The sequence below is a fragment of the Peromyscus maniculatus genome, chromosome 18, assembly GCF_049852395.1.
Source record: "Peromyscus maniculatus bairdii isolate BWxNUB_F1_BW_parent chromosome 18, HU_Pman_BW_mat_3.1, whole genome shotgun sequence".
In the NCBI taxonomy this organism is placed as follows: Eukaryota; Metazoa; Chordata; class Mammalia; order Rodentia; family Cricetidae; genus Peromyscus; species Peromyscus maniculatus.
The window spans coordinates 29524378-29546102 of record NC_134869.1 but is presented as its reverse complement, the minus strand read 5'-3'; positions in this window follow the sequence as shown (position 1 = coordinate 29546102).

Genomic DNA, 21725 nt, shown 5'->3' with positions numbered 1-21725 from the left:
AGAGACTCAGAGCAAAACATTAGGTGGAGTTTGGAAATCCTTAAGAGGAGGAGGAAGAGGAAGAGGAAGAGGAAGAGGAAGAGGAAGAGGAGGAGGAAGAGGAGGAGAAAGGAGTGTAGGAGCCCCAGGAGTCAAGAAGGCTCAAACAATCAACTAACCTTGCGCTCATGGTGCCTTGCAGAGGCTCAGCCAACTGCTAGGGAGCCTGCATGAGACTGACCTAGGCACTCTGCATGTATGTTACAGTTGTGTAGCTTGGTCCTTTTATGGAACTCCCAACAGCAGGAATCAAGGGCTGTCTCCGACTCTTTTACTGCCCTTTGGGACACTATTTCTCATATGTGTCACCTTGTCCAGCCTTAAAACATGGGGAGGTGATAAGTGTTACTGCAACTTGATATGTCTTGCTTTATTGGCACTCCAAGGAGACCTGCCCTGTCATGGATGGAGACAAAGAAGAGGGGATTGAGGAGTGGGAGGGGGGATAGGGGAGAAGGACTGGGAGGGGAGGGTTGGGGTGGGGCTGTATCCGGGAAGTAAAATAAATAGATGAAAAACAAAACAAAACAAAACAAAACAAAAACCAAAACCCAAACAAAAATACCTAGAAAAGAGCTGGCCCTGTAATTTTGGCATGTATCCAGTAGGTGGCAGATACGTGCCATCCCCAGAATAAACACCTATCAACCTCTACTAAGGTAATGATTACATGTATTTCTTTTTCTGTAGAAATAATATATATGATTGACACATATATATTAATGGGGCTTACTGTTTTGTTCCATACATATTTACATTACACGTTGTCTGTTGGTAATCTTATACACTGTTTCAAACTTCCCCTCTCCCTTTTTGTTAGTGTCATGACCTTTCTAGAATCGCACAAACCAGAGGAAATAATGAAGAATCTGAAATGTACTTCGTTCAGCAAATGTATGTTGACTTAAAGACTAAGATCCTAGAAACTGAAAGCAAGTTATTTCTAAAATGGAAAACTATCTGCCACATTTTCGTTCTTAATGAGTTTTAGGTACAAGATACACTTTTCTCTGGAGGGTCCTGGTTTCAAGTATATGTAATGAGAGCATCCCAGTCTAGGGGAAAACATTCCTCTAGTGTTTCTCTGCTTTATAGTCTGTGACGATTCTCTCTCTTGGTGAGAAATAAAAAAAAAATATTAAAGGACAAATGTCCATTGTGTAACCCTCAAATGTCTCTTTATGTGTAGTTTTTATACTTCATGGCTTTTAAATTTAGTGGGGAAGCCCATCTTTTAAAAATGAAAAAAATTCGATTCCTAAATATTAAAGAAATTGTTCAGTGGTACAAGTGAAGTTGTGGAGGGAAATTGTAATTTTTACCTAGTTGGGAGTTGCTTCAACTAGTTGAACAAAAATGAAAACAACGAGGATGATGGTGAAGAGAGCTGGAAGGACCGGAAGGCTCATTATGTTTCTGAATTGACACCTCCTGGGATACCCTAAGCCGTTTTATTGAAAGAGACCATTTAGTCAGGGCAGCTGCTTTATCTGCCATCTTTTTACCTATGGTTGATGTTTGCCTAGATGATCAAATGTAGACACAATTGGGACATAGGCACCAACCTTTAAGGCAGGATCCTATTGTATAACTGACAAGTGACCAGCATCCTTTAAGGCTATAGCTAGCATCTTTTGGCTACAAGGGAAGTTCCAAATGCCAATCACTTGAAGCAGATTCATCAGCGCTATTCAAGGTCTAAGGTCACTCAATTACATAGTCACCTATTATAGACCAATGTACTTGCATAAAATCTGTTGACTCCACTTAAAAAATTAACAAGCAGAAGCTGAAGAGATGGCTCAGCCATTAGGAGGTCTTGTTTTTGCGAAGAACCTGTGTTCTGTTTCCAGAATTCACATGGTAGTTCACAACCACATGGAACTCCAGTTCCACGTGTTCTCATGCCCTCTTTTGACATCCAAGACCTTCAGACATGCATATAGTGCACATACATTCTAACAGGCAAACAATAATACACATATAATAAAGTAAATACTATTTAAAAATAACAGCTGTCTAAAACAAACTGAGAAGTACATTTATATACTTGAAATTATTATAAAATTTAATTATATGAAAGATAAACAATATATGAATTACACTTAATTACGAAGACATTATTCTAAATTGCATTTAGCCAATCAGTTGCTTCTCCCAAAACACACTTTGTATTTTTTCTCCTAATTTTACGTTCCTGGGGAAGCTATGGTTACAATTAAGGAATGATTCTACATAAATTTTTATCATTATTAAGAAAAACATAAACTATGAATTTGTATGATGAAACTTAATTCCATTGCCGAAAACATAACCAGCTTCTTTCTGGAACTGGATTATAATTTTCAGATGATGGTATAATATGTCCACAACACTGTGTGCTATTGTGTGAGAGATGTAGTCATGATTTACTTTGTCCACTATTCTCTCTCAGCTTTCTCAACTTAATTAAGTTTATTACTTTATAGCCTTTATTGTGATATTCCTCAATTACTGTGGCCTAAGTATTCTCGTAATGGCTTCCGTCAAGCTTCTGACCTATTGCCAGAGAATAAAGACCTGGAAAGAGGTGTGTGCTTTAGCACACAGTGGTGTTTCTCCTATATAGGATCAAGAGCATTAAGTAGTTGCAAATATGTGTATAATTGTAAGCTATATTAAATTAGGAAATGAGATTTGACTATTTCATACAACTATAACTAAAGTTTTGATATTGGCTTTGTCTTGTAAGTGGTTTGAAAAATTGAGAAAATATAATTGCTTTAGTGAGATGAAATAGAGTAAGTCGAGCTCACCAAGACTTCATCACAGAAATAATTGATTTGTTTCACCAGTTGACTTTGGGTAGATTTACACAATATCGTGTAAGGCCTGTGTTTGAATTTGATGTAATTTCAATGTGTACCTTTACTGATGTGTTGTTTGTTCCTCCAGTAAGAACTAATGATAGTATCAATCTTATATGCCAGTTGATGAATAAAAACTGATGCTAACTATACTTGTTCCCAAAATACACAATAGACTTAAGTATTATGATTTCTATGTTAAATAATGAGGAGAGTTTTCTTCATATGCCAATCTCAATATCAAAATTTGCAGTTTGTCATTCTGAGGGATAAAATTGAATAAATTTTGTGTAATACTGGGAAAAAGTTCCATTATCCCATGCTATGAAATGTGAGATTTTACATGCAATCTCAAATGATTGTGTCTGTGGAACTCCAGCTTTGTGATGATCTGAGGGTGATAATCAGTGAGTAGAACCCGCAACTCGGAATTGTACCAAGTGCTGGCTCAGTTAGTCACACGGTCACAGCAGTAAGCAACTGACACCCAATTCCTGGTGTGTTACTGAGCTGTGATGTCTGGTAGGGCACATACCTTAAAGGAATTTTAGACATAAGACAGGGCAAGACAGTGCTAAGTTTCTTCCACATTGTTTTCTTGCCGAGGCCATTTCAGGTTTAACTAGAATTTGATCTCCTTGATGGAGAATCCCATGGAAAATTACCCAACTGTATTCTACGACTGGAGGCTAAGATGTCCCAGCTAACACATCTTAGCTACAGTTAAACTGCTTGCTGCTTGGTTGCTTGTGCAAACCTACTGTTTGTGAGCTAGATATCAGGATTTTTTTTTTTTTTCAATTAAATACCCCTTGGCCTAAATGCTTGGTGTTATACTTCGGTCCCAAACACCCAAGTGTAGTCTCAGCGGGCTGAATAAAAAGATTTTTAATTGGGTATAGAATGTGTCTGAGTGGTAATCCCTGGTGGGCTCCCGGAACAAGACATAAAATATTTTTCAGTTTGTGATGGTTTTGTCAGGACATATTTTCACTCTAAGATGAGAAATATCTGTATTCTTATAATATTTTCCTCTTCTTCTTTTGATTTAAGAGATAAGCTAAAGACTTTTTCATTAAATTTGATAAGTATATAAGTATACATAATATAAGGGTAATTGTTTTCTTTTCAATACAGATGAGTCTAATTGTTTAAGGTTAATACAGATGCATTTTTTTTTTGAGATAGGATTTCTCTGCATAGTTTGGCGCCTTTCCTGGAACTCACTCTGTAGCCCAGGCTGGCCTTGAACTCACAGAGATCCACCTGGCTCTGCCTCCCGAGTGCTGGGTTAAAGGCATGCGCCACCATCACCCGGCTTGGATGTAATTCTTTTTTGGATTGATATCAGACAGAGTAAAATTAAAGAGTTGCAAAATTACATCAGCAGTTTTGCAAAATTGTCTTACAGTTTGTCTTCTATCAAGTTATGTTTAGAAATGCCATCTTATTATGGGCCTGCATTCCTGGGGAGAATTCCCGATGTTCTTTAAAACACTTTGTTTTGAAATTTCCTTCTCAAAGCCTTAGTTATATGTATGGTTTCAATTGGTTTGTTTTAAAATAAATCAATGTTTAGAAAGGAAACTACAAGAGTAATCATTCCTTTCATAAGTGCCACATTACATGAAAAAATGATTTTTTTTTTTATCCTGGGAGGCCAGGTGGTATAGAAAAATATGTATTAATTTAGCATTAGGTAAAACAATATTTATTTTTCTTCCAGTCTTGTAAAAACACATTAGAACTAAAGTGCCGTGGAAACTGGATATCTTCTTTTCTCAGTAGGATCTGAAAACGGGGAAATGGTTCTTTTCTTCATAACCCAGAATGAAATTTAGCTGCATCTTGCCCACCCAGCCTCCTTGCTTGTGTTTACAGTCCAATGTATGAGCAGCTACCTCTATGTGCTGTTGAATAGGATGAAAATGAGTTTGGCTGTCCTTTCATAAATGTATTCAATTACTGTAGACATAACATTGTTAATTTTAGGCAATTTAAAGTAAGCGTCCAAGCAATTCAAGAAAAATCCTACCTGTTACATAATTATCTATGTGATTCTGAATGGTAAGGCCATTATGCTGGCCTCTGTATTTAACCAAATGTTTCATATTTTGTACTTGGAAAGAATTAACTTGAGAAATTACTTTAACTGTTAATATTGTACTTTTTTCTACTGCCTTTGTGGGTATGCAAAACAGATCTTTAAAAAAATTATTGGCTCCTAGTACCATATACTAAAATAATTGAATGGTTATGAAACATTCTAGGTAATACTTTATCAATATCTTGATCTGAGAAACTAACATATAAGCAGCAAGTTTTGCAAATTCTCTTTTTTTGAGTATTTCTACCGTTTAGTCATTCAGAGGTAGGACAAATATGCTGACTTTTTCCAAGAAAATGTACATAGAATTTTTAAAAGACCCTTTATTCACTTAAATTCTTCCTATAGAATTGATTTCAATTTTAAAAATGATATGTCTTAGACCTGTTTTCACTTATCAAGTCTTTGTTATATGATGTGTATGAAGATCTTGATAATTTTTAAGATGTTCAACATGAAAACTTCATTATCAACACTCATCAGAGTGAAACACTGAAATCTGGTGTGCTGGAGAAATATTCACCCTTCCAGAATAAAAGAAGAATATGTTTTTACAAATAAGTAAAACTTACTGGAAAATTTTCTTTCATATTAATCACAGGTCGATGTGGACTAATTCAAAGGAAGACTTGTATTTTAGGCAAATGCTTGAAAGTATTAAGCTATAGGAAGTTGCCAGCTCTTTCCCGTTTCCTCCCATAAATACACCAGAAGACAATAAAATGATAGACTTTATGCGACCCTTGATTAACAGTTAAGTCAATGTAAATGTTCATCTGACTTCTGATACATAGTTTCCCAATTAGCATATGTACACAGAACACATTGACATCATACAAAATGAAAACAAGTGCTAATAGATTTAAACTCAAGGGATAAAATTAATTTCATAGTGGAATTATCTTAGTCTTACAATGTGCCTATGTTAATGTGACTCTTTGAGATTGCATCAAAATAGCCTTAGCGCCGCTTACCTAAATATGTCCTAATTTAGCAGTGACTTGTCATGGGGAGCCATCAGCAGGGTCGACTCTCATGGGAATCTGATTACAAAACCAGACTGGGAATGGAACAGAAACGTTATTCCATATGCAGATTGGCACGTTGCACGGATCCAGGGACCACCATTTACACTGCTGTGTCCTGTGGGATGCTTTCTATTCAGAATATTACCCTCCACCCCTGGAGTTGTGCAAAGCAGCCCCTGTATAATACACAAATCTAAACACAGGGTTTTCTGTCTCTTCACAGTCGCAGCTGCTATTTTCGCTTCTTATATTACAACACAGCCATAATGATTAAAGCATACACGGGGAGGCAGACTGCCTGGCTTCACGTTTTTTATATGTCTAGTTACATTTTTACACTTATTATTATACATTTATGTAGCAATTACTATCATTATTATTTGCCATGCAATATCGTAGGCATATTTATAAATATTAACCCACGTGGTCCTCATGAGAGCAGAACCAATATTCCAGCCTACACAGCTGGCCTGGTGCCCATGCCTTCGACTTTTTCTGAGCTCTGATATTGGCAAGGTTGCTTAGTTTCTGGAATATACAGATGAAATGGTATCTTTCTTATATTTCTTTGAAAGGATGGATGATTTGCTACCTGTAAAATATGTGGAGCAGTACTTGGCTGGCAGTTAGTGTCTTGTGACATGGTCAGCCTTCCTATAGGCTCACATTAGAATAGTGCTCAGACTTTCATTATCAATAGTATGTTGTTTCTTTCCTTCCTTTTTAATATGGTTTCGGGCTTTGTTTTGCTTTGGGTTTTATTTCCTAAACTGAATGGGCTGTCATTAAATCGCTACCCTCTGACAGAAAGAACTTTGTCAAATCAATTGGTAAATATCCACCTATATGTGTTCTGTTGTTAACATTTGAGTCAACCTTTGAGTGATCTACAGCGATGCTGGGTTAGGGGTTGACAAGATAGCCCAATGAACAAAAGTGCTTTCTACATAATCCTGATGATTGGAGTTCAAATCCTGGAACCATAGTTGAGAGAGAGAACTATTTCTCTAAAGTTGTTTTCTGACTACCACAGACATATTCTATGATATGCACAGGCCTACATTTATGCATACACATAAAACAATCACACATACACTTGTACAAATACTAATAGATAAAGCAAAAGAAATACTGCTGGGTTTTAGATTCCTCTCAATGGGCCAATGGCATGGGGCTAGAATGATAGAATTATGAAACAGCTTTTCTGTAAATATATATGTACAGTAGACCCTCCTTCATTCATCATTATGAAGGCACATTGTTCATTAAAAATATACTTTATGCATGTGAGTATTTTGTCTGCATTTCCACCAATGTACTATGTGTGTGCTTGGTGTCCTGTTGACTAGAGGAGGCTGTCAAGCCTTCTGGAACTAGAGTTACACATGGTTGTGTACAGTCATGTGGGACCTGAGAATCAAACCCTGGTCTTCTGGAAGAATAAAAGTACTCAACCACTGAGCCATATCTCCAGCCCCTGTGTACCCCAATTTTAACTATTTCCAATGTACACTCCTCTCTTCATATATATGCTTTATCCACTAAATTAGTTGTATGATCTCCTTAGGAATTGGCCAGTGCATTCTCTGTTAGTGATCTGCCCTCAGTCCATTCACAGGCTGTTTAGGCCTATTTGCAAATGATCAAACTTGATATTATTTTCCATTAGATCCTTGTTTTTACTTTACTAAGAAGTTCAGCTACTTTTTGCATTATCTTATAATGTGTAGTATCCTTTTACACCACTTAATAATATTAGCTATTTTTTCATCAGTTTTGTTTGTCAACTAAATATGTAAATATGCAAATAGATCCGAATCATCGCTCCAATAAAATAATTTAGAGTTTGGAGCGGGCAGTAATTTAAGAAGTCAAATGGCTTCCAGGTATGGGTCTGAGTTCAATAAAAGAGACTAGAAGCATCAGAGAGGTGAATAATTTCTGTTACAATTCCATGGGTTGGTAGGGAGCCTTTAAAAGCAAATTGAAGGCAGAAATGGAAGGTTCTGATTGTACTAAAGGGGCAGAGTCATTAGCCTTAGTGGACAGATGATTAAGGATGACCCGCTTTAAAAACAATTGTTTTCCTTATAACTATAGAGGACAGAGTAACCTTTACCAAGGAAGGATAGAAGTGTGTTTTATTTGTTACTCTCTATAGACTCTCTAGGGGAGAAGTTGCACATAAACTGAAGAGATCAACCCAGTTGTCCCAGAACATATCAGTGGCAAGCTGCTTATAGAGCCACTTTCAATAGATACTATTAGTGAAGGATCTATATAGCCCCCAAGAATATCAGGAATGAATAGTCAGTGGAGGCAAAATACCTCAGTTGGTGAATGCATTTAAGATGCTTTTAAAGAACCTCCTGGGGTAGCAGTGGGGCCAGAATCTAGGATTAGGTAGGTAGTGACAATGAGCAAGTAAATTTTAACTTTGTCTTACTTGTCTGACCTAGTTCAATCCAAAGAATGAATTGCTATAGTGAAAAAAAATTCTGTATTTATTTCATGAAGAGCATGGAGAAGTCCTGCCCTTAATCATATTACCCAGTCACATGGAGTGAATGTATAATTCTACAAGAGGGAGTGATTATAAGATGACAGTGGGTACAGAGGTAAATAAAAATATCTTTTGGAATCAAGTGAAGCAACTATATATTTTTCACACACCACTATATGATTTTCCTTATTCAGTCTTGTGTAGTACCCAAATATGTGCAGAGAGAAACAGGGTATCAAATCCATCAACTCCTCCAACCTCTGCGTCCATCCCAGGACTTGTAACATGAAGATTGAAATGACAAGTTTGTCATATACATGTTATGTCTAGCTCTGTTTGGACATTTTTGTCAGGACCATCAGCTCCCCAATAGTGACGCAGACTTCTTATTAATTATAAAAGTTCAGCCATTAGCTTAGACTTATCTCTAGCTAGCTCTTATATCTTAAATTAAACCATCTCTATTAATTTAATTTCAGCCTTGTGGCTTTATTGCCTCATCTTTGTAGTGCCCATCCTGCTGATTCAGTATCTCATAAAATACCTGCCCTTTTTGCCAGCATCCGCTGTGCCTGGAAATCCTGCCTAGCTTTTGGCTGTTCAACTTTTTATTAGACCAATCAGAGTGACACATCTTCACAATGTATGAAAAGATTATTCCATAACATCTAGCCATCATGAAGGAAGGCAAAGGAAAAGGCAACATTTTGAGTACTTTTGATTCTGTTAGAATTCATAATTTCCTCTCATTATTTTAAACTATAAATTGTGATGTCCAGGATTTATCCTTATTTACTTTCCCAAGTTTTAAGTCAGTGCAAGTTAAAACAGTATCAATTTGAGTTAAGGAAAATTTGATGTTAATAGTGATTTAGTTGCATCAATTTTTTACAAATATAGCATTACTTCTATCATATGAAGTCCATTGTGAAAACATGGATTTTTCTCTTCTCTCAATGCCTTGTGGCCATTCCTTCAAAAGGTGGACAACTTTGATGATCACAACATAGAGTCAAAGTGGTTGTTCTGGGAAACTTTAAAAAAAAAATAGTGTTCTGGTAAGGGAAAAATCTGTTTTTTTTCCAATGGGTTGTCACTGGGTAATATATCAACCACACTCTAGGGCAGACCATAGGAATAGTTAGACAAAATAAAATGGACTCCATATTTAGTTTTTTTTTTTTTGGGGGGGAGAGGTATGTACATGCTTTTTGTATTGCTTTGAAATATTGGATTATGTTTGTTTTGATTTTTTTTTGAGACAGGGTTTCTCTGCGTAGCTTTGCGCCTTTCCTAGAGCTCACTTGGTAGCCCAGGGTGGCCTCGAACTCACAGAGATCCACCTGGCTCTGCCTCCTGAGTGCTGGGATTAAAGGCGTGCGCCACCACCGCCCGGCTGTTTGTTTTGATTTTTGACTTTTTTGTTTTTGTTATTTTGAAAGAGAAAGAAAGTTTTGAAAGTTGGGGTGGTGAAGAGATGGGGAAATCTGGGAGGATTTGGGAGAGGGAAGAAGATAATCAAAATACATTGCATGCAAAGCATTTTAAATAAAAGTACTGTCATAGACATAAGACAAATGAGTTGAGAAATAGAATCAGTAATATGGTATCTATGCATCAACAATTTTGAATCTCTGATGCTTTTAATGTATAGCAATAGACCAAGCCTCCTAGAGAATCAGGCTAGTGTGAATCAGTCTTGAAGATTTCATATTACTTAGTTTATTTACACTTCTGTAGTTGATCAACTCTACTGATTTGAGTAGATCATTTTTGTTTGTTTATTGTTACTGTTGTTAGCAAGCAGTCCTGATGTGGAATTCATTCTGAATTCTTGATGTAATTTTTTTATGTCTCTGTTTATTATGAGTTGATATGAAGGCTTACCTTGAGAAGGAAATCTTCTTTCGGAATGGTTGTTCGGTATGGAAGGTGGGTATATTTATGTCACCAATTATAAAAATAATACAGAAATACAATAATGAAAGTTCAACTACACGATTATTGATATTAATTGATTCTAAAATGGTACCTAGGTTAAAATAAACTCTCATAACATTTTAATTTCATATATACTTCCTTGATGTGGAAGTATTAAATAGATTTAGCACAAAAGAAATTTTTCTGAGTAGACATCCTTACATGTATATGAAATGACTTGAAATGTACAAATTCATCTAGGAATATTAAAATGTCCTTATATTTTAAATAATTGGCAAGTTTATACCAGCTGTATAGAAAATTCTAGTGAAATGATTCGTGAATTTGTGCTCTCTCTCTCTCTCTCTCTCTCTCTCTCTCTCTCTCTCTCTCTCTTTTCAAGACAGGGTTTCTCTGCATAGTTTTGGTGCTTGTCCTGGACCTCTCTCTGTAGACAAGTTGGACTTGAACTCACAGAGATCCACCTGGCTTTGCCTCCCAAGTGGGATTAAAGGTGTGCAGCACCACTGCCCAGCTTTATGTTCTCTCTTATGGTCATTCTGGGTAATAGATCTGTGCTGTGGAATGCTTTTCTGTATGCTGTGAATATATGTTGCTCTGATTGGCTGGTAAGTAAAACACTGATTGGCCAGTAGCCAGATAGGAAGTATAGGTGGGGCAAGTAAATGAGGAGAATTCTGGGAAGAGGAAGAGCAGAGGGAGGAATAACCAGACAGACACAGAGGAAGCAAGATGACAAGGCAGAACTGAGAAAAGGTACCAAGCCACATGGCTAAACATTGATAAGAATTATGGGTTAATTTAAGTGTAAGAGCTAGTCAGTAATAAGCCTGAGCTAATGGCCATAACTTTCCTAATAAATATAAGCCTCTGTGTGTTTATTTGTGTCTGAGTCGGGGTGGACCAGGTAGGGCACAGGAAAACTTCCAACTACAGACCTGACTGCAGAAATAGCTTTGATTTTTTGTGAAGGTGGCTATAAGACATTTTATTCTACTGTTACACTAGAACTAAGACCTATTTTTCATTAATGAAGAACTTTACACCTTTCCTTTCTTCTTGTATTTTCAGGATTTAATGTTTCTGATTATCTCAATTCTCCTAGATAAAATACCCCCTTCTCTTTCTCCTCTTCCTCTTTTTCTACTTTAAAAAAGGTCTCACTGTGTATCCCTGGCTTGCCTGGAAATGGAAGAAGAGGCTAGCCTAAAATTAAACTTTCCATTGAGTGATGGAAGTACACACTACCACATCCCGCATAGATAAAGTACTTTTACTAAATATATTTATATAACACCTTGTGTGATTAGATTAAACAGGATACAACTTTGAACCATTTGAAAATATTTTGAAGTTGATGGAAAAATACCACACATAATTAATACAGTTCAAACTATTTAAATGTCCATTCAATTTCTAAACCTTTCTTTGTAGGGAGCATTTTTATTTTTCTTTATAGCTTTTTCTTAAGCAGTTTGCAGTATAGCTTTAGAAGTATCCTTTTCTGTGTGTTGACTTTGATGTTTAATTATTACAAAACAGACAAGATACAATTTAATTTTGTTGATTTCTCTTGAATGTTTATCTCCTAATTTCATTTAGTTCAATTATCCTATTTCTTGTATTAGTTAAAATACAGAATTTATATTATTGTCTCTATTTTGGGAGATATGTTTTATCACTTAATTGGAAAATGCTTTGGGTACTCTAATGATTTTATAATATTTAATTTAAATTATACTTAATATATGAAGGTTGGAAGAGTTAAGCCAGTTAGTATTATTTTAATGCTCTAAAAGACAGATGATTCATTTCTCTGTGAAATCTATTTTTATTAATTATTTCAGAATGTTATGCAATGCACCCCCTCATCCCAACTTATGTCCCCTAAAAAAAAAAGAACAAAAAAACTAGCTATCTGAGACCATCCACTCGATCTTGGTGGACCTACCAGTGACCAATCCTTAAAGAAAACTTACCTTCTCTCTCCCAGAAACTATTGACTGTCAATAGCTCATGATGAGTAAGAGTAAGGGGAGTTGCTTTGTTGAACCCTTCCCTTCCATGCTAAGATGTCATATTTAGGCAGCCATAGCTACTGTAAGTTCATAAATGAAGTGGTCCTGCCATGATCAGAAGATACAGAGTCCAAAGTCCAGGACCTATGATTCTTAATTTTTTTGTGTGTGATTATCCCTGAGCCTTGAGGGGAATGATATAGATGTCCTATTTGAGGCTGAACAGTTGACTGACTCTTATTCTGTTCACATTGATCAGCCATGAGTTTCTATATTATCCAACATCTATTGCACAAAGAAACTTCTCTGTAGAGGACTGAAAGCTAATCTAAAAGTGCAGATACATGAATTTAGAGGGCAGTTTGAAACCATGTCCCAGATAACTCATTTTATCCTATATTAAATATTTCACAAAACTGAAAAATCTGGAGCTGTTAGGCCTCCAGCAAAATCTGACCTACTATCTATAAATAAATATTATCAAGTCCACATTCACATTTGACCATCTGTTGTTCTTAGAGTCATATTTATTATAAGATTGGATCTCTTTGGGTTTACTAAGTCCCTCCTGGGCTATATGGTTCTTTAAATATATTTACTGGCATTCTATCAAACATCTTCTTCTTTACATTTATTTATTGTGTATGTATGTGTAGGTCAGACAACAGCTTGTGGGAGTCTCTTTCCACCATACGATTTTTGGTGATTGAACTCAGTTTGTGACGTTTGGGGGTAAGCATAGCTATCTTTTGAGACATCTTGCTAGTCCCATTGTATTCACTTTCTTATGATTCACTATAATGGCCTATTTAGGTCACATGCCTAAATAAAACCAGGCATCATGCATCTAGAAATGAAATATATTAACTTTGCCTAGAGTCATGAACTGAGTCTCTGGTACTGTTTCTTCAGAACTCTATAACTACCTATATCTATCATCTGTTACTGTACAAACCAATCCCTCAGAACTTGGTGGCTTGAAACAACCACATTTATTATTTCAGTTTCTGTGAGCGAGGCTACAGGGATTTCCTTGTTGAGTCCTTATTCCCGGGGCTTCTCAAAAGCTTCAAACAGACTTTGGCTGGTACCACAGTAATTGCAGCCTCAACTGGGAATCTGTTTTCAAGCTCTTTCTGGTGGTTGCTGGCAGAGGTTGGCTACTTGCTGGCTATTGGAATGGTGGGCCTAGATGCTTGCTAGCAATTGGCTGAAGTCCTCTTTCCGTTTCTTTCCACATGTGCCCTTACAATATGGATCTTTGTATTATTAAGATTTGGAGTAAAGAAGGCAATATGAAAAGTATGCCAGCAAAAGCAAATTCACATTTTCAAAAATAATCTGATCATAGAAGCTCCATTCATCCCTTCTTAGATATTCTATTTATTAAAAGTAAGGAACTATCCAGCTTACATATAAAAAGCTGCGACCACCAGGGGCCATGTTAGTAGCTGTCTACCTCACTTCCGCAGCTCCTTTGGGATGACTAAACCGTTCAGTTGTTTTTCTGCAAGGCAAATGCATTTTGAAGGTATGACTTCTGAGAATAAATCCACTTTCTGTTTTTTTAGTTTGAATATCAGCTACATGGTGTCCTATGGATTAAAGCATATCTACTTTCCATTATTCACTGAAATAGCATCAATGGCAGCAGAACTACAAAGTTCTGAATGCAGTAGGCTTAAAAAATGGATTTTGTTTTATTTAGTTGCTTTTAATTGCTAATTGTAGATACCCAAAGGCCTTGAAATTGATCCCAGGTAAATATCCAGGAAATTGAACATGTTCCTTTTAATCAGTTTAGGGCATCCAATTTTCAGCATAATAAATGACCTGCTAATGAAATAGCCAGGCTTGACTTTTAATGGTCACCTGCTGACTCTGGTGACATAGATAAGGGTTGTATTATGAACAGCTGAAGTATAAAACCTATATCAGTATTAAAGAACTGCAGAAAAAAGTTTGAATCCTGGAAATCTCACAATCAGATCAAAAGGAAATCTTTTCAAAATTTTATCCACACAAAAATATGGAATACATTTCTGCAGGCACTCAGTCTGATTTCTCATGTGCATTGTCTTATTTTGTTGTAGCTGTTTTTTTTTTTAGGTGTGTGTGTGTGGGAAAATTCAGGTATTTAAACTACTCAAATTAAAGAGAAAATCTAGTATGTTAGGAAAGTTCTGTAGCACTCTTGGGAACAATGGAATGGCTTTGTAGAAACATTGCATCTGAGTGGATGAAACAGCTTCTCTGAAAGCTGTCAGCTCTGATCCTAGCTTTAGTTCTGATTTCCACTGTGACTTGGACAATAACATGCAGTATCTGTGCATATGCACCTCTCTCTCATTTATAAAAGGAAGATACTACAGCGTCCATCCTGCTTACCTTAGCTTATGATATCCATCTAAGTCAAATATGAATTATTGTCCCATCCTTTCCAATGCATTGGTATTTAAAAGAAACTTTTCCCACTGTGAATTTTATCCAGACAGTGAACATGTAGACTAAAATTTTATGTAGACAAGAATTTTCAACATCATAATGGTGGGTTACTTTCAGTAGTACTAACCATTGGTTATGCATAAGGCTGTATTTTTCAAATTCTGTATACCAGCTTATAACTTTCTATGATGGAAGAGAAAAAATGTCCATGATGTATAAAGGCAATTCAAGCTAGAGAATTTTACAGTTATGAGAGGGTTAGAATTCAAGAGCTATGAGACAGGCAGGTTTTAACAGCTAGGGTGATGAAGGAAGGTTTCAAAATGGATTGGGTGGGTGATTGGAGCAATAGATAGGATTTTAAATTGTGGAGGTGATGGATCAGAACTTTTCCTTCGAGAAGAAATGGTCAAAATATGGCTGAGAGAAATGTATAAGCTTTCTGCAGAGGGAGAGGGCTCAGTGTGAGTCACCTTGGATGTAAGACACATCTAGCCAAGCATACCTGTTTTAAGTTAGTAAGTGGGATTAGAGTCAAAATGTGGAGAAGCTTGGAGGTCAGAGGAAGGAATTTTCATGGAACTTTTGCAATACGAATAATTATTAGGGCTTCTCAGTGCCATAATTATTGAGGGAGAGGCTAAGCTAGGAAGCAGATTCAATAGTCTAGAAGTAGTCTGCTACATTAAATCTGGTCTTCCCTACAACCAGCTGCTTAGTAAAAAATTAAATGACCAGTCCTGAAAAGAACTCCCAGCTTTAAGGAGGTGACATCACCCTATATTATTTTCTCATTAAATTTTTTTATAATAGATCATTTCTCGCACATGGGCTCAGACATACACACACACACACACACACACACACACACACACACACACACACACACAGAGAGAGAGAGAGAGAGAGAGAGAGAATAATGTTAGTCTTTTGAAGCCCCAAATTCTTCCCCCAGTGAAACACCTCCAAAATGACTTTACCTCCTCATTCTTTTCAAACAGCTTTACCAACTGGGGACTGAATATTCAAATATACAAGCTTGTGGTGCCCATTTTCCCTCAAACCTCCACATATATTGGGCTTTTTCCATTACAGCTGCATTTTGAACCCCTTCCCATGTATTCATCTGAGTGGAACTGTGTCACTTATCAGGCATTTAGGAGACATCTCGTTGCTCATTCCACACATAGAACTTCTAATATCTTCAGGATTATGTAAGTGTGATAAATTATGTTATGTTGCTAAATATTACCCACCTGAAAGAATGATTCCTTATCTCGGAAGTGTTCAGCTTCTCCGTATGCCACTACTTGGTGTCTTGCTGTGGAGTGACACCATGATCATGGCAACTCTTTTAAAGGTAAACATTTAATTGGGGTGGCTTGCTTAAGTGCAGAGGTTGAGTTCATTATCATCATGGTGTCAAGCATGGCAATGTGCGGGTAGATATGCTGGCGAAGGAGCTGAGAGTTCAAGTACGTATTACAGGCAACATGAAATGTTCTGAAAGTCACACTGAGGGAAACTTGAGCAAAAGAGACCTCAAAGCCCTCCCCCACAGTGACATACTTCCTCCAACAAGACTACATCTGCTTCAAAAAGGCCACACCTCCTAATAATACCATTCTCTATGAGCTTCTGGGTACTAATTGCATGCAAACTACCATATTTGGCTAGGACCAATGACATGAGAAAAGTGATAATATTTGTCACATCTAATAGACCACTTTATGGAGTTACTGTGGATTTTGTAAATTGATCAATTTAAGAATGATACGTTAAACCTATGGAGAAGGAGATGAAGACATGAAGGTCTAGGAGGCAATTATTTATTGTTATTATTATTATTTGTAGAGAAGTTGTATTTATGTAAACATGAATCCAGGGGTACATGTTCATATATTTGAGTGGGTGTGGAAGCCAGAGACCAACATCTGGTGTCTTCCTTAATCGCTTTCCACCTTAATTTTCGAGATGGGCTTTCTCCTTTAATTAGAGGCCAGAAGGTGGGCTGGCTGGCCAGTGATGTCTAGGAACTCACCTGTATCCACCTCTGCTGTGGGATGTTCTGTATGTCCTGTGGGAGCACTTCTTGGGTTCTTTGTGGCGTTACCCAGCAGGTCCGTATAGAGGATGATTAGGACCATGGGACTGAGTGCAGGTGTTTGAGATGGTCTGCACTTGGCTGTGCTGGGGGATGGTCTGTATGTCAAGTTGCTCTGATTGGTTAATAAATAAAACCTGATCGGCCGTGGCTAGGCAGGAAAGATAGGCGGGACTAACAGAGAGGAGAAATAAAAGGACAGAAAGGCAGAAGGAGACGCTGCAGCCACCGCCATGACCAGAGACACTGCAGCCGCCGCCATGACCAGCAGCATGTGAAGACGCCAGTAAGCCACCAGCCACATGGCAAGGTATAGATGTATGGAAATGGATCAATTTAAGATAAAAGCACAGTTAGCAAGATAAGGACAGTTAGCAGGAAGCCTGCCACGGCCATGCAGTTTGTAAGCAAAATAAGTCTCTGTGTTTACTTGGTTGGGTCTGAGCGGCTGTGGGACTGGCGGGTGACAGAGATTTGTCCTGACTGTGGGCAAGGCGGAAAACTCGAGCAACACACCTCCTTTGCACTAGGCTTATAGGCACATACCATTACACACAATTCTTAATATGTGTACGGAGAATGTGAATTCAGATCTTCATGCCTGTATGGAAAGCATTTTATTGACAGAGCCATCCCTTAATCTCCTAGAAGGAGATTTTTAAGGTGTAGAGAAATCATTAATATATCTAAGAAGTTCAGAAAGGGAAGCTTTCACGGTGGTCCTCTGCACATCGACATCCATACTACACATCTGCTGGTGATCATGCTTACAGATATTGATCAGCAGGCTAACCTTCAGGAAGGATAATTAAACACAGAACAAATAAGAACAAGAAACTAGACCGTGTTCCTTCTCCTGTTTACCACATTGTCTTATTTTCACTTTTAGAGAGTACATAGGTCCTGATTCATTTCTGCCAGGAAATGAATTTTCTAGCTAACGAGAGTATAGACCTTTAGAGGTAAATTCATTCTATAAAAGGGTTCCCTGGCTGCAGCCTTAATGGTCCACAGTAGTGTGCATGTCGTCGCTGGCATCAGCCATGCTAGGAGGAGTAATTCCTTTAACCATGGAGCAAAATGAATAATATGTGGTGTGGAGCCTCCGCTGGAGCAGTGCCTCAGCAAATTCTCATCTCTTACATAACATGAACAAGAAGTAAATATTTGGTGTAGTAAGCCACTGAGATGCTGAAGTTGTGCCTGCATGTACTACAGTGACAGGGGAATTGATCCTGGGAGTGAAAAGCTGCCCAACCCCAAAGACACAGATACATGTTCTTTGTTTTGTTTTGTTTGGTTTTGTTTGGTTAGGGTTGAAACAGGAATTCAGGGAAAGAGTGACCTGTGTTTTCCATGTTCAAAATGTTCTGTGAAATGCCATAATGGATAACTTGGAAGAGACATGATGGCATTATAAATCGAGGTTAGGGTGAAACATTTTATAAAAGAATGCCACCAGCATGAGCTGGTGGTTATCAACTGCATTTAATAAGGTTTTAGGAGAAAGACAGGGATTCATAAAAGAATTGTCATTTTAAAATAAAAAGAGGAGGAAGAAAATGGAAAAATATGAGACCTGCATATTATGGAATGGAACTTTTCTCTTACACTTAAAAGAAGATAATAATAATAAATTGTAAATTTTATTAACATTATGATTAGACAGTTTTTTGAGCAAAATGACCCCCCCAATATTGTGATATTGCTACTCTTTTAAATGTTTTGATTAGATGAATGTGGTCCCCAGAAATATTTGTTGAGTAAAACAAAATTGTTAAGGCAAAGAAAATATTGCCAAGGAAGCTTAAATAAAATAATTAATTTGAGAAAGTTATATCTCATAAATTACTGCAGTTGTATTACTTAGCTCTCTAGAGTGTGTCTAGCTAAAAGTAACATTAGTCTGAATTAAAACTTGACTGTAGATAAAGTGTTCAGTAATTTTTCCAGTTCATGATAAGGTTTTCCAAGCTTGTCACCATTCATCTGGAAGATAAAACAATTCTAAATATGTAGTAATCTTATGGCAGAGCTACAAAAGGCATAAAAAAAACCAGATAGAAATATGTGAAGACAGATAAAAATTTACAGACATTCTCATCACCTCTCTTTCAGTAACAGATTGAGCAGTAAGTATATCACAAATCTCTGTTGCTGTGATCTATATAGGTCTTTCAAGAAAACTGACCAGTTTGGCATTTAACAAAAGTGACAAGCAAGGACATACTGTGTTTTTCAGTTCAAAGCAAACACACAGTAAGATAAAAAAAAAAAGTGTCATTTAATAAACTAATGCTGGATAACTTTCAAAGCAATGAGGTCTCATGGAGTACCTTTTGACCAGAATGAAACAAATTAGAGGCCGAAACCTTAAATTTTTAGAATATCTATTGATACTTGAAAAAATAAAACCCACATACATTTTAGTAATCCATGAATAAAAGTAAAAATCACTAAGCATATTAATATGTAATATCATTTCAAGATTTGTAAGAACAAAAATATCAAAAATGTGTGTGTGCATGTGGTGTGTGTGTGTATGCTTGCACATCCATATACATGTGAGCACATATATGTATATATATCACATATATCTGTATGCATATGAAATATATAAACATCTTTTGAATACCTAAATTTATTAAGTCATTTTCAAGAATATACATTGATTTATCTCCAAATGTTTGAAAGAAGTTTGTGATACTAAACAAATTCTTATTACATAGAAAACAACAGCACATGAGTTTCAGTAGTGACTTTAAGATTTTGAAAAGAATTATGCCAATCCAATGCCAATTATTTTAGCAGACTGGAGAGATTGTTCAGCAGTTAAGAGATATTGCTGCTCTTACCGAGGAATTGCATTAGGTTCCCAGCACCAACAAAACAGTTCACAACCATCGATAATTCCAGATACAACATGTCCAATGCCTCTCTGATTTCTTCAGGCACCAGGCATGCTTGTGGTGCATTTACATGTAAGCAAAATACTCATATACATACAATAAAAATAACTAAATCTTAATATAAAACAGAGTGGGTGATTTTTCAATTTTTTTACTGAGGTCACATAATAGCAAATAAATTGATAAAGACCTAACAAAAACATTACAATCTTTTTCATAAACACAGAGTCAAAATATCTCAAGAAAATACTTGAAAAAGATTGACAAAACTGTGATCAAATTAACAAAACATGAAATTATGGATGATCAATATAATACCATGAATGCAAATTTGACTTAAGTTTAAATTCAAACTATGCAACTAATCACATAAAGTAGGTAATCATGGGTAATCGTAATAATCATATTACATATATGTTTCAAAACTTAATTATCTTTCTATGGTAGAAGCCCTATACCTTACAAATAAAAGTAAATCTGTCATGTTTGATAAAGAATATCCACAAATATTATTCAATAAGCATGGTAGTTAATGCAAGAACTATTAAACATGTTCTAGTTAGTATTTAGCAAAGGCCCTTCGTGTTTTAAGAAACAAATACAAAGACATATAGAAATTAAAATGGAGGGGCTGGAGAGATGGCTCAGAGGTTAAGAGCACTGGCTGTTCTACCAGAGGTCTTGAGTTCAATTCCCAGCAACCACATGGTGGCTCACAGCCATCTATAATGAGATCTGGTGCCCTCTTCTGGCCTGCAGGCATACATGCAGACAGAACACTGTATATGTAATAGCTAAATAAATCGAAAAAATAAATAAAAATAAGACTGTTATTTTAGAAAAAGAAATTAAAATGGAAGAATCAAATCTTTCCATATGAATAGACATTTTCTATGCAGATTAAATATGTATGATATCAAATCATCAAGGAGTTACTATTACACATATGAATTTATCAAATCATAAGAATAGAAGATCATTACTTATATGTATGTTATATGGACAAAATTTTTTATACATTACAACCAAGAAATAAAATTATATGATACTACTACCAAAATGGTATAATATAGTGTATGAAACAATTTTAACTTAAAAGTGATAAACACAATTAGATTGAGTTAAGTGTGTTTAGACTTCTAAACAGAAAACTCTGAAGTATTTCTTACAGAGATGAAAGCCAATTGAAATAAATAAAGAAATGCATTAAACTCATAAACAACACTATCAATATGTACAATGTTCAAAACAGAGCTGGTGATTTGAGCATATGGATGAAAATTCCTTTAGACTCTTTCTGTTCCTTTGGTAGAAATTGAAAAGATAAGTTGACATGGAATTACCAAGCACCTAGAAAGGCTAAAAACAACTTTTAGAAAGAATAATTATTGTACCTAAAGAACTAAGAAGTAAAGAAAAAAGTGCTTCCACACATGACTGCAGAGTTGCACACAGTTGAGCCTGGGCTCCGTGGAAGACAGTATATGTGTGGAGAAGTATGGAATTGAAAGCACAGGATGTTTAGTCATCAGCAAAAATGTAAATGAGAGACAAAAGGCAACACTCTCCCATATACAACAAATGACTAAATTACAAAAAGTTCAAGAATTTGTGAGAATTTTGAGTCATGGGAGCTGCTTTAAACTGGTAGTGGGGTCCAAAATGGCACCGTTGGCGGCAGTTTGCCAACCTCTGATAGCGCATTGCACTTCCTCCTTAAGGTATTACACAACACAAAAGCAGAATGAATTCTAGAGCGATCATGGGATTTTACTCCCATTACTT